Below are 14481 nucleotides of genomic sequence, written 5' to 3' on the forward strand. Positions count from 1 at the left end.
AAAACTAAGGTGTCATTTTATCCTGATGATTCATGTTTTCTTTTAAAACCACAATTAGAGTCTCTCCAATAAATGTTTATAGAAAGTTAGCATAAATAGATAAGATCTTGCTACCATGTAAAGGAAAATACCTGTCTATTTGTGGTGAAATCACCCTGATTAACCCTTTATTCATATCACAGTTTACCTATTTGCTTATGGTTTTGCCTACACCTCGTGTCCTGCTTCTTAAATTATATGAACAAAAAATATTCAATTTTATTTGGAACGGCAAACCAGATAAAATTAAAAGGGCCTATTTATATAACGAATATGAATTCGGAGGGCAGAAATGATTAAATATTAAAGCATTAGACCTCTCACTAAAGGCACAGTCATACAAAAGTTATACTTAAATCCAAACTGGTTCTCTAGTAGATTGGTAGGAATGTCTCATCCTATATTCAGGAAGGGCCTTTCCCCTTTATTCAGACACCTGCTCACTTTCAGTTGTTCGAAAAGGAAATCATCTCCAAAATATCTTTAGTTTTTAAACAAGCCTTGGAAAGTTGGTTGCAATTTCAGTTTAATCACAACCGGCTGTGATTGGGAGTCACATAGGGCGGCACTCAATTGGCCCAGCGCGGTCCAGGTTTGGCCGGTGTCGGCTGTTATTGTAAATAATAATTTGTTCTAAACTGATTTGCCGAGTTAAATAATGAAGAATTAAAGAGTCTTAACATCATCCTAAAGCCTAAACTAGGATTCTTAGTTATATTTAAACTGGGAGTCTTAGTCCTGTCTAAACTGGGAGTCTTAGTCCTGTCTAAACTGGGAGTCTTAGTCCTGTCTAAACTGGGAGTCTTAGTCCTGTCTAAACTGGGAGTCTTAGTCCTGTCTAAACTGGGAGTCTTAGTCGTGTCTAAACTGGGAGTCTTAGTCCTGTCTAAACTGGGAGTCTTAGTCCTGTCTAAACTGGGAGTCTTAGTCCTGTCTAAACTGGGAGTCTTAGTCGTGTCTAAACTGGGAGTCTTAGTCCTGTCTAAACTGGGAGTCTTAGTCCTGTCTAGACTATCTTCATATATACATTTTTTAAACTGGTACCGGGGACCTTCAGATGAGTCTTGTGAGGAGCAAAACAGAGAACACCAGCGTGTTCGTGAGAGTCTCAGCTTTCAATAGAGTGGACATAATAGTTTGTAGGACAAACCGTTCTCACAACTCAATCGTTGGTTGAAAACTGTTTTCTGCCCTTCCCAAAAGATTTGTAGATAATTGGCCCAATTTCTGGGACTCATCCTAAAATAGGACTAAGCCTGGCCTGCTGAGGAGTGACAGTACTATTGTACTATCACTACCTAGTCCTACTATAATACTACTATCTCCACCTAGTCCTACTATAATACTACTATCTCCACCTAGTCCTACTATAATACTACTATCTCCACCTAGTCCTACTATAATACTACTATCTCCACCTAGTCCTACTATAATACTACTATCTCCACCTAGTCCTACTATAATACTACTATCTCCACCTAGTCCTACTATAATACTACTATCTCCACCTAGTCCTACTATAATACTACTATCTCCATCTAGTCCTACTATAATAGTCCTACCTCTATACTCATACTATAATAGTCCTATCTCTACCTAGTACTTCTATAATTGTACTATCTCCACCTAGTCCTTCTATAATAGCACTATCTCCACCTAGTCCTACTATAATAGTACTATCTCCACCTAGTCCTACTATAATAGTACTATCTCCACCTAGTCCTACTATAATAGTACTATCTCCACCTAGTCCTACTTTAATAGTACTATCTCCACCTAGTCATACTATAATAGTACTATCTCCACCTAGTCCTTCTATAATAGTACTATCTCCACCTAGTCCTACTATAATAGTACTATCTCCACCTAGTCCTACTTTAATAGTACTATCTCCACCTAGTCATACTATAATAGTACTATCTCCACCTAGTCCTTCTATAATAGTACTATCTCCACCTAGTCCTACTATAATAGCACTATCTCCACCTAGTCCTACTTTAATAGTACTATCTCCACCTAGTCCTACTATAATAGTCCTATGTCTACCTAGTCCTACTATAGTGATTATCTTAATTTACCGAGGTTAGCTAGCCAGCTATTTGTCGTCCTTAACGTAGGAGATGCTGCTAGCTAGCTAGCCAACAGCTAGCCAACCTCTACCGAATTGAACTTCAACTACCCGGTCAACATTCCGCGTCGCTCCACAGGTAGTATCACATTTTCATTTCACTTCATTACAGTACAACGGTTTGATTTGTTTGATCGTAGCTAGCCAGCTACATAGCCGTCTTTGTATCTAAGACAATTGTGTAGTCTAGAGCGATTTTCTAGGTTAGCTGGCCAGCTATTGTCGTTCTTTTAACGTAGCTAGCCAGCTAGCCCCCGAATAGCAGCACTGTAGAAACTATTACAGTACAACGGTTTGATTTGTTTGATCGTAGCTAGCTAGCTACATAGCCGTCTTTGTATCTAAGACAATTGTGTAGCCTAGAGCGATTTTCTAGGTTAGCTAGCCAGCTATTGTCGTTCTTTTAGGTAACGTAACGCTATCAACCTGCTAGCTAGCCAGCTAGCCCCGAATAGCAGCACTGTAGAAACTATTACACTCGACGGAATGACTTGATTAGTGTAGTGTCAACATCGCAGCCACTACCAGCTAGCCTACTCCAGCAGTACTGTATCATTTCAATCATTTTAGTCAATAAGATTCTTGCTACGTAAGCTTAACTTTCTGTACATTCGAGACGTGTAGTCCACTTGTCATTCCAATCTCCTTTGCATTAGCGTAGCCTCTTCTGTAGCCTGTCAACTATGTGTCTATCTATCCCTGTTCTCTCCTCTCTGCACAGACCATACAAACGCTCCACACCGCGTGGCCGCGGCCACCTAATCTGGTGGTCCCAGCGCGCACGACCCACGTGGAGTTCCAGGTCTCCGGTAGCCTCTGGAACTGCCGATCTGCGGCCAACAAGGCAGAGTTCATCTCAGCCTATGCCTCCCTCCAGTCCCTCGACTTCTTGGCACTGACGGAAACATGGATCACCACAGATAACACTGCTACTCCTACTGCTCTCTCTTCGTCCGCCCACGTGTTCTCGCACACCCCGAGAGCTTCTGGTCAGCGGGGTGGTGGCACCGGGATCCTCATCTCTCCCAAGTGGTCATTCTCTCTCTCTCCCCTTACCCATCTGTCTATCGCCTCCTTTGAATTCCATGCTGTCACAGTTACCAGCCCTTTCAAGCTTAACATCCTTATCATTTATCGCCCTCCAGGTTCCCTCGGAGAGTTCATCAATGAGCTTGATGCCTTGATAAGCTCCTTTCCTGAGGGGACGGCTCACCTCTCACAGTCCTGGGCGACTTTAACCTCCCCACGTCTACCTTTGACTCATTCCTCTCTGCCTCCTTCTTTCCACTCCTCTCCTCTTTTGACCTCACCCTCTCACCTTCCCCCCCTACTCACAAGGCAGGCAATACGCTCGACCTCATCTTTACTAGATGCTGTTCTTCCACTAACCTCATTGCAACTCCCCTCCAAGTCTCCGACCACTACCTTGTATCCTTTTCCCTCTCGCTCTCATCCAACACTTCCCACACTGCCCCTACTCGGATGGTATCGCGCCGTCCAAACCTTTGCTCTCTCTCCCCCGCTTCCATCCTATCATCTCTTCCCTCTGCTCATACCTTCTCCAACCTATCTCCTGATTCTGCCTCCTCAACCCTCCTCTCTTCCCTTTCTGCATCCTTTGACTCTCTATGTCCCCTATCCTCCAGGCCGGCTCGGTCCTCCCCTCCCGCTCCGTGGCTCGATGACTCATTGCGAGCTCACAGAACAGAGCTCCGGGCAGCCGAGCGGAAATGGAGGAAAACTCGCCTCCCTGCGGACCTGGCATCCTTTCACTCCCTCCTCTCTACATTTTCCTCCTCTGTCTCTGCTGCTAAAGCCACTTTCTACCACTCTAAATTCCAAGCATCTGCCTCTAACCCTAGGAAGCTCTTTGCCACCTTCTCCTCCCTCCTGAATCCTCCTCCCCCTCCCCCCCCCCTCCCTCTCTGCAGATGACTTCGTCAACCATTTTGAAAAGAAGGTCGACGACATCCGATCCTCGTTTGCTAAGTCAAACGACACCGCTGGTTCTGCTCACACTGCCCTACCCTGTGCTCTGACCTCTTTCTCCCCTCTCTCTCCAGATGAAATCTCGCTTCTTGTGACGGCCGGCCGCCCAACAACCTGCCCGCTTGACCCTATCCCCTCCTCTCTTCTCCAGACCATTTCCGGAGACCTTCTCCCTTACCTCACCTCGCTCATCAACTCATCCCTGACCGCTGGCTACGTCCCTTCCGTCTTCAAGAGAGCGAGAGTTGCACCCCTTCTGAAAAAACCTACACTCGACCCCTCCGATGTCAACAACTACAGACCAGTATCCCTTCTTTCTTTTCTCTCCAAAACTCTTGAACGTGCCGTCCTTGGCCAGCTCTCCCGCTATCTCTCTCAGAATGACCTTCTTGATCCAAATCAGTCAGGTTTCAAGACTAGTCATTCAACTGAGACTGCTCTTCTCTGTATCACGGAGGCGCTCCGCACTGCTAAAGCTGACTCTCTCTCCTCTGCTCTCATCCTTCTAGACCTATCGGCTGCCTTCGATACTGTGAACCATCAGATCCTCCTCTCCACCCTCTCCGAGTTGGGCATCTCCGGCGCGGCCCACGCTTGGATTGCGTCCTACCTGACAGGTCGCTCCTACCAGGTGGCGTGGCGAGAATCTGTCTCCTCGCCACGCGCTCTCACCACTGGTGTCCCCCAGGGCTCTGTTCTAGGCCCTCTCCTATTCTCGCTATACACCATGTCACTTGGCTCTGTCATAACCTCACATGGTCTCTCCTATCATTGCTATGCAGACGACACACAATTAATCTTCTCCTTTCCCCCTTCTGATGACCAGGTGGCGAATCGCATCTCTGCATGTCTGGCAGACATATCAGTGTGGATGACGGATCACCACCTCAAGCTGAACCTCGGCAAGACGGAGCTGCTCTTCCTCCCGGGGAAGGACTGCCCGTTCCATGATCTCGCCATCACGGTTGACAACTCCATTGTGTCCTCCTCCCAGAGGGCTAAGAACCTTGGCGTGATCCTGGACAACACCCTGTCGTTCTCAACCAACATCATGGCGGTGGCCCGTTCCTGTAGGTTCATGCTCTACAACATCCGCAGAGTACGACCCTGCCTCACACAGGAAGCGGCGCTGGTCCTAATCCAGGCACTTGTCATCTCCCGTCTGGATTACTGCAACTCGCTGTTGGCTGGGCTCCCTGCCTGTGCCATTAAACCCCTACAACTCATCCAGAACGCCGCAGCCCGTCTGGTGTTCAACCTTCCCAAGTTCTCTCACGTCACCCCGCTCCTCCGCTCCCTCCACTGGCTTCCAGTTGAAGCTCGCATCCGCTACAAGACCATGGTGCTTGCCTACGGAGCTGTGAGGGGAACGGCACCGCAGTACCTCCAGGCTCTGATCAGGCCCTACACCCAAGCAAGGGCACTGCGTTCATCCACCTCTGGCCTGCTCGCCTCCCTACCATTGAGGAAGTACAGTTCCCGCTCAGCCCAGTCAAAACTGTTCGCTGCTCTGGCCCCCAATGGTGGAACAAACTCCCTCACGACGCCAGGACAGCGGAGTCAATCACCACCTTCTGGAGACACCTGAAACCCCACCTCTTCAAGGAATACCTAGGATAGGATAAGTAATCCTTCTCACCCCCCTTAATGATTTAGATGCACTATTGTAAAGTGGCTGTTCCACTGGATGTCAGAAGGTGAATTCACCAATTTGTAAGTCGCTCTGGATAAGAGCGTCTGCTAAATGACTTAAATGTAAATGTAAATGTATAATAGTACTATGTCCACCTAGTCCTACTATAATAGTGCTATCTCCACCTAGTCCTTCTATAATAGCACTATCTCCACCTAGTCCTACTATAATAGTACTATCTCCACCTAGTCCTTCTATAATAGCACTATCTCCACCTAGTCCTACTATAATTGTACTATCTCCACCTAGTCCTTCTATAATAGCACTATCTCCACCTAGTCCTACTATAATAGTACTATCTCCACCTAGTCCTTCTATAATAGCACTATCTCCACCTAGTCCTACTATAATAGCACTATCTCCACCTAGTCCTACTATAATTGTACTATCTCCACCTAGTCCTTCTATAATAGCACTATCTCCACCTAGTCCTACTATAATAGTACTATCTCCACCTAGTCCTTCTATAACAGCACTATCTCCACCTAGTCCTTCTATAATAGCACTATCTCCACCTAGTCCTACTATAATAGTACTATCTCCACCTAGTCCTACTATAATAGTACTATCTCCACCTAGTCCTACTATAATAGTACCATCTCCACCTAGTCCTACTATAATAGTACTATCTCCACCTAGTCCTTCTATAATAGTCCTATCTCTACCTAGTCCTACTATAATAGTACTATCTCCACCTAGTCCTACTATAATAGTACTATCTCCACCTAGTCCTACTATAATAGTACTATCTCTACGGTCCTGTGTGGCTCAGTCGGTAGAGCATGGCGCTTGCAACGCCAAGCGTCGTGGGTTCGATTCCCGCTGGGGCCACCCATATGTAAAAGTAGTGGCCCCAGCCGACTTGTAAGTCGCTTTGGACAAAAGCGTCTGCTAAATGGGATATATTTATTTAGTCCTACATTATAGTGCTACTCTCTCTACCTTGAACTACATTATAGGTTTACCATCTCTACCTAGTACAAATACACTACCTATAAAACATTGGTCTAGTTATATCCTCCCTATAGATCCTAACTATAACTCTGGTCTAGTTATATCCTCCCTATAGATCCTAACTATAACTCTGGTCTAGTTATATCCTCCCTATAGATCCTAACTATAACTCTGGTCTAGTTATATCCTCCCTATAGGCCCTAACTATAACTCTGGCCCTTTGGTCGTGGGCTACCAGATATCAGGTTGGAAGTAATATTGAGCTGAGAGAGCAACTCCAGCCTGTTTCCTATAGGCCAAGCTATAGCTATAGTAATATTGAGCGGAGAGAGCAGCTCCGGTCCTGTTTCCTATAGGCCAAGCTATAGCTATAGTAATATTGAGCAGAGAGAGCAGCTCCAGTCCTGTTTCCTATAGGCCAAGCTATAGCTATAGTAATATTGAGCAGAAAGAGCAGCTCCAGTCCTGTTTCCTATAGGCCAAGCTATAGCTATAGTAATATTGAGCAGAGAGAGCAGCTCCAGTCCTGTTTCCTATAGGCCAAGCTATAGCTATAGTAATATTGAGCAGCGAGAGCAGCTCCAGTCCTGTTTCCTATAGGCCTAGCTATAGCTATAGTAATATTGAGTGGAGAGAGCAGCTCCAGTCCTGTTTCCTATAGGCCAAGCTATAGCTATAGTAATATTGAGCAGAAAGAGCAGCTCCAGTCCTGTTTCCTATAGGCCAAGCTATAGCTATAGTAATATTGAGCAGAGAGAGCAGCTCCAGTCCTGTTTCCTATAGGCCAAGCTATAGCTATAGTAATATTGAGCTGAGAGAGCAGCTCCAGTCCTGTTTCCTATAGGCCTAGCTATAGCTATAGTAATATTGAGCAGAGAGAGCAGCTCCAGTCCTGTTTCCTATAGGCCAAGCTATAGCTATAGTAATATTGAGCAGAGAGCAGCTCCAGTCCTGTTTCCTATAGGCCTAGCTATAGCTATAGTAATATTGAGCAGAGAGAGCAGCTCCAGTCCTGTTTCCTATAGGCCAAGCTATAGCTATAGTAATATTGAGCTGAGAGAGCAGCTCCAGTCCTGTTTCCTATAGGCCTAGCTATAGCTATAGTAATATTGAGCAGAGAGAGCAGCTCCAGTCCTGTTTCCTATAGGCCAAGCTATAGCTATAGTAATATTGAGCAGAGAGAGCAGCTCCAGTCCTGTTTCCTATAGGCCTAGCTATAGCTATAGTAATATTGAGCAGAGAGAGCAGCTCCAGTCCTGTTTCCTATAGGCCTAGCTATAGCTATAGTAATATTGAGCAGAGAGAGCAGCTCCAGTCCTGTTTCCTATAGGCCTAGCTATAGCTATAGTAATATTGAGCAGAGAGAGCAGCTCCAGTCCTGTTTCCTATAGGCCTAGCTATAGCTATAGTAATATTGAGTGGAGAGAGCAGCTCCAGTCCTGTTTCCTATAGGCCTAGCTATAGCTATAGTAATATTGAGCGGAGAGAGCAGCTCCAGTCCTGTTTCCTATAGGCCTAGCTATAGCTATAGTAATATTGAGCAGAGAGAGCAGCTCCAGTCCTGTTTCCTATAGGCCTAGCTATAGCTATAGTAATATTGAGCTGAGAGAGCAACTCCAGCCTGTTTCCTATAGGCCAAGCTATAGCTATAGTAATATTGAGCAGAGAGAGCAGCTCCAGTCCTGTTTCCTATAGGCCAAGCTATAGCTATAGTAATATTGAGTGGAGAGAGCAGCTCCAGTCCTGTTTCCTATAGGCCAAGCTATAGCTATAGTAATATTGAGTGGAGAGAGCAGCTCCAGTCCTGTTTCCTACAGGCCTAGCTATAGCTATAGTAATATTGAGCAGAGAGAGCAGCGAGTTTAACAATGAGTGGCAGAGCACCTGCAACAAAGAGAACTACAAAGCGGCTCTCTGACAGCGCTTCCTCTCCCACCCGCTCCCCCAGCCTCCTCCGTGACCCCGCACCATCTTGGAAAAAGATTCCGTGCTGCTTGTCTCGATCAGATGGCGCTCCCGGGAGACCAGTGAAAAGAGCCTCTTGCAAATTGAGCATCAGCGGGTCAAGTGATGGAGGGTATGGTGCACCTGCCCGTAAATCAAAACGAGTTCCCCTTTCATGAGGAAGACTTGAAGAGCGTAAATAAATAATAAACAGCGGTCAGGGGGCCATGAGGTGAAACGGGATGAGAGGTGCAGGGAGCAGCGGATTGGCCATCAGGGATGTTTAGGAAACTGTTTATTGGGATGAGGAGGCCAAGCGGACACCTCGGAGATCACAGTCATCGTCCAGCAGCATACATACTGAACAGGTGACATTGTGGCTTTGGTTTCCTTTATATGCTCCAATAGCTTATTGCATTATAACCTATAATGATTGTCTTAAAAATACTATAATTTCAAGATAATTCAAATGAATAATGCCGGGCTGTTCAATAGGCTATAAGATAAAGACTGGCCTGCTTGTTTTTGTAATATGTTATATATACACTGTATATAATAAAGGCAGGTGAATTATCTTGTTATTAGTAGGTCCTATTATTTTATTATTATTATTATTTTTATTATTATTATTATTATTATGCATTGTGATACTTATTGTTATTATTGTGATTGTTGTTGACTTATTATCTGAACTGCAAAAAACATCTAGTTGTTTAATAAAAATAACTGTTTCCACAGTCTTTTTTTCAGTTTATTCAACTTCTTAGTCAAAGTGTTACCGCTTAGCTCCAACGTGAGGAAACGTTGTCAAAAATTCAGTCAATTGAAAATGATGTGTTTGCTCAACTTGTCTCATATATTCCTTCAACTATAGATGATTATTTGGGCATCTTAACTAAAGAAAAGGCTGTGCAATTGGTTACGGATCAGCCCCTTTTTTTCAAAATGACATGCCCAAATCTAACTGCCTGTAGCTCAGGCCCTGAAGCAAGGATATGCATATTCTTGATACCATTTAAAAGGAAACACTTTGAAATGTATGGAAATGTGAAAGGAATGTAGTACAATATAACACAATAGATCTAGTAAAAGATAATACAAAGAAAAAACAACCGTTTGTCACGATCGTCGTAAGGAGCGGACCAAAATGCAGCGTGGTATCTGTTCATGATGATTTTTTAATTAAAGAAAGCACTGAACACTGAATACAAACTATACAAAACAATAAATGAATAACGACCGTGAAGCTATAATAAGAACTGTGTTGACACAAGAAACTGACATAGACAATCACCCACAAACAAACAGTGAAACCCAGGCTACCTAAGTATGACTAACTAATGACACCTGCCTCTGATTGAGAACCATACTAGGCCGAAACATAGAAATCCCAAAATCATAGAACAACAAACATAGACTGCCCACCCCAACTCATGCCCTGACCATACTAAATAACGACAAAACAAAGGAAATAAAGGTCAGAACGTAACACCGTTCTTTTGTATTTTTTTCGTACCATTCTCTTTGAAATGCAAGAGACAAGACATAATGTATTATTCCAGCCCAGGTCCAATTTAGATTTTGGCCACGAGATGGCATCAGTGTATGTGCTGATGCCGGACTGATCCAATGAACCATTGCATTTCTGTTCAAAATGTATCAAGACAACCAAATATGCCTAATTTGTTTATTAATAATTTTTCATGTTCAAAATTGTGCACTCTCCTCAAACAATAGCATGGTGTTCTTTCACTGTAATAGCTACTGTAAATTGGGCAGTGCAGTTAGATTAACAAGAAGTTAAGCTTTCTGCCAATATCAGACATGTCTATGTCCTGGGAAATTGTCTTGTTACTTACAACCATGTACTAATCGCATTAGCCTACGTTAGCTCAACCGTCCCGTGGAAGGGACATCCCGAAGAAGTTTTTAACTGACTTGCATAGTTAAATAAAGGTCAAATATTTTGTTTAAAGTTCAATCACAAAGGCTGATCTGAGTGCATCTCCTCAGTTTCATTCAGTATTATGACACACTTCATACTACATTTTCAATCTTCAATGCCATACAGCACTCCTTCCGTGGCCTCCAATTGCTCTTAAACCCTATAAAACCAAAAGCATGATTTTCACCCGTTCGCTGCCCGACTGCATCACTACTCTGGACGGTTCTGACATGTGGAAAATTACAAATACCTAGGTGTCTGGCTAGACTGTAAACTCTCCTTCCAGACTCATACTAAACATCTCTAATCCAAAATGAAATCTTGAATCAGCTTCCTATTTCGAAACAAAGCCTCCTTCACTCATGCTGCCAAACATACCCTCATAAAACTAACTATCCTACCAATCCTCAACTTCGCCGATGTCATTTACAAAATAGCTTCCAATACTCTACTCAGCAAACTGGATGCAGTCTATCACAGTGCCATCCGTTTTGTTACCAAAGCCCCTTATACCACCCACCACTTCGACCTGTATGCTCTAGTCGGATGGCCCTCGCTACCTATTCGTCGCCAGACCCACTGGCTCCAGGTCATCTATAAGTCCATGCTAGGTAATGCTCCGCCTTATCTCAGCTCACTGGTCACGATAACAACACCCACCCGTAGCACGCGCTCCAGCAGGTATATCTCACTGGTCATCCCCACAGCCAACTCCTCGTTTGGCCGCCTTTCCTTCCAGTTCTCTGTTGCCAATGACTGGAATGAATTGCAAAAATCACTGAAGCTGGAGACTTGTATTTCCCTCACTAACTTCAAAACATCAGCTGTCTGAGCAGCTAACCGATCACTGCAGCTGTACATAGCCCATCTGTAAATAGCCCACCCAATCTACCTACCTCATCCCCATACTGTTTTTATTGACTTTTCTGCTCTTTTTCACAACAATATTTCTACTTGCACATCATCTGCTCATCTGTCACTCCAGTGTTAATTTGCTAAATTGTAATTGTTTTGCTACTATGGCCTACTTATTGCCTTACCTCCTCACGCCATTTACACACACTGTAAATAGACTTTCTTTATTTTATATTGTGTTATTGACTGTACGCTTGTTTGTTCCATGTGTAACTCTGTGTTGGTTGTTGTTCGTGTTGAACTGCTTTGCTTTATCTTGGCCAGGTCGCAGTTGTAAATGAGAACTTGTTTTCAACTAGCTTACCTGGTTAAATAAAGGTGAAATAAAAAATGGGCGCAGTGGGAATTTATATCTGTGATGTTTGTTCTCAACTTGCCTACCTATCACTTCCAGCAGATCTCCTGGCTGAGGGTGGTGTTGATCCTACTGCTTCTCATGGGGTGATACTGATGTTCTGCATGTCAGGCAGGGTAGCCTAGTGGTTAGAGCGTTGGAATAGTAACCGGAAGGTTGTAAGTTCAAACCCCTGTTGTTCTGCCCCTGAACAGGCAGTTAACCCACTGTTCCTTAGCCATCATTGAAAATAACTGACTTGCCTAGTTAAATAAAGGTAAAATAAAAGGCCTCATGTCTAAAAATGGGGGAAAGGGGACATGAAGTAAAAATGTCAAAGCATCTATAAATTCTATGACAACCTTTAAACATATTATATTTAATGAGTTACTGACCGTCCACTCATGCCTTTTGTAGTTTCCACGACAGGTTCCAAGCGATATTACAATGTCGGTCATTTTGATATTAATCCGATTATTTAAACCTTTGGTAAGCCAAACACCATACACATACATTAGCACTGTAGACAAACTAATATCTCTGAAAGAAGCAGATTTTCACCTCACCTTAGTTCTTTTACCATACAAATATATATTATTGTTACCCTCTCTTTTAATGTCCTGTTTTGTTAAATGTGTGTCTTATATTGATGCTTTACCTCAACTGACTGTTATGACGCAATATGGTGTAGAGAGATCCGGTCCTATCGTTTTGTTGTGATTATATTATATTTGACAAAATATTTAGATGATATAATATATATATATATATATATATATATATATATATATATATATATATATATATATATATATAATATGCTCAATGTATAGTAGCAGTCATCTGGCCTCATCAATCTACACACAAAAACCCATGTTGTTGATGTAAAGAATGTTTGCTGGTCTGTGGTGTGTAATGAGGAGCAACCAGACGCTGCACTTGACACATTTATGAAACTACTTATTCCAGTTACTGATTAACTGAATAAAAAGAAGAAGACACTATACTATGAAACAAAGATAACGATATAGAGAATGATAGTAAAAAAAATAATATTGATATTGCCAACTACTTTAATGATTTTTTCATTGGACAGATTAGCAAACTGAGGCATGACATGCCAGCAACAAGCACTGACACTACACATCCAAGTATAACTGACCAAACTATAAAAGACAATCATTGTTATTTAGAATTCTGTAAAGTGCATTTTTTTTGTCTTTCAACAATAACAAGCCTCTGAGGTCTGACAAGTTGGATGAAAATTATTGAGGATAATAGCGGACGATTTTGTCACATCTTCACGCTAAGCCTACTAGAGAGTGTCCCCTCAGGCCTGGAGGGAAGCTAAAGTCATTCTGCTACCTAAGAATAGTAAAGCCCCCTTTACTGGCTCAAATATCTGACCAATCAGCCTGTTACCAACCCTTAGGAAACTTCTGGAAAAAATGGTGTTTGACCAGATACAGAGCTATTTTACAGTAAACAAATTGACAACAGACTTTCAGCTCACTTATAGGGAAGGACACTCAACATGCACCGCACTCACACACATGACTGATGACTGACTGAGGTACATTTAGTTTACTTTACAGCTTTATTCTAAAATTGATTCAATAGTTTCTTACCCTCATCAATCGCCACACAATACCCCATAATGACGAAGCAAAAACAGGCTTTTAGAAATTTTTGCAAATAAGGTATTTCTACTTATTTTAATAAATTAGCAAAAAATTCTAAAACCAGTTTTCACTTTGTTATTATGGGGTATTGTGTGTAGATTGCTGAACAATGTACAAATGTAATTCATTTTAGAATAAGGCTGTAATGTAACAAAATTTTGAAAAAGTCAAGGGGTTTGAATACTTTCAGAAAGCACTGTAGGTTTATAGGTCTATAGGTCTAGTAGCCTGCAAGTCTATAGGTCTAGTAGCCTGTAGGTCTATAGGTCTTGTATACTGTAAGTCTATAGGTCTAGTATACTGCAAATCTATAGGTCTATAATCCTGTAGGTCTATAGGTCTATAATCCTGTAAGTCTATAGGTCTATAATCCTGTAAGTATATAGGTCTAGTATACTGTAAGTCTATAGGTCTAGTAGCCTGCAAGTCTATAGGTCTAGTAGCCTGTAAGTCTATAGGTCTAGTAGCCTGTAAATCTATAGGTCTATAATCCTGTAAGTATATAGGTCTATAGGTCTAGTAGCCTGTAAGTCTATAGGTCTAGTAGCCTGTAAGTCTATAGGTCTAGTATACTGTAAGTCTATAGGTCTAGTAGCCTGTAAGTCTATAGGTCTAGTAGCCTGTAAGTCTATAGGTCTAGTAGCCTGTAAGTCTATAGGTCTAGTAGCCTGTAGGTCTAGTAGCCTGTAGGTCTATAGGTCTAGTATACTGTAAGTCTATAGGTCTAGTTGCCTGTAGGTCTTTAATCCTGTTGGTCTATAGGTCTAGTATACAGTAAGTCTATAGTTCTATAGGTCTAGTTGCCTGTAGGTCTATAGGTCTAGTATACTGTAAGTCTATAGGTCTAGTAGCCTGTAA

Source organism: Oncorhynchus masou, chromosome 25 (genome assembly GCF_036934945.1).
Source record: "Oncorhynchus masou masou isolate Uvic2021 chromosome 25, UVic_Omas_1.1, whole genome shotgun sequence".
Classification (NCBI taxonomy): Eukaryota; Metazoa; Chordata; class Actinopteri; order Salmoniformes; family Salmonidae; genus Oncorhynchus; species Oncorhynchus masou.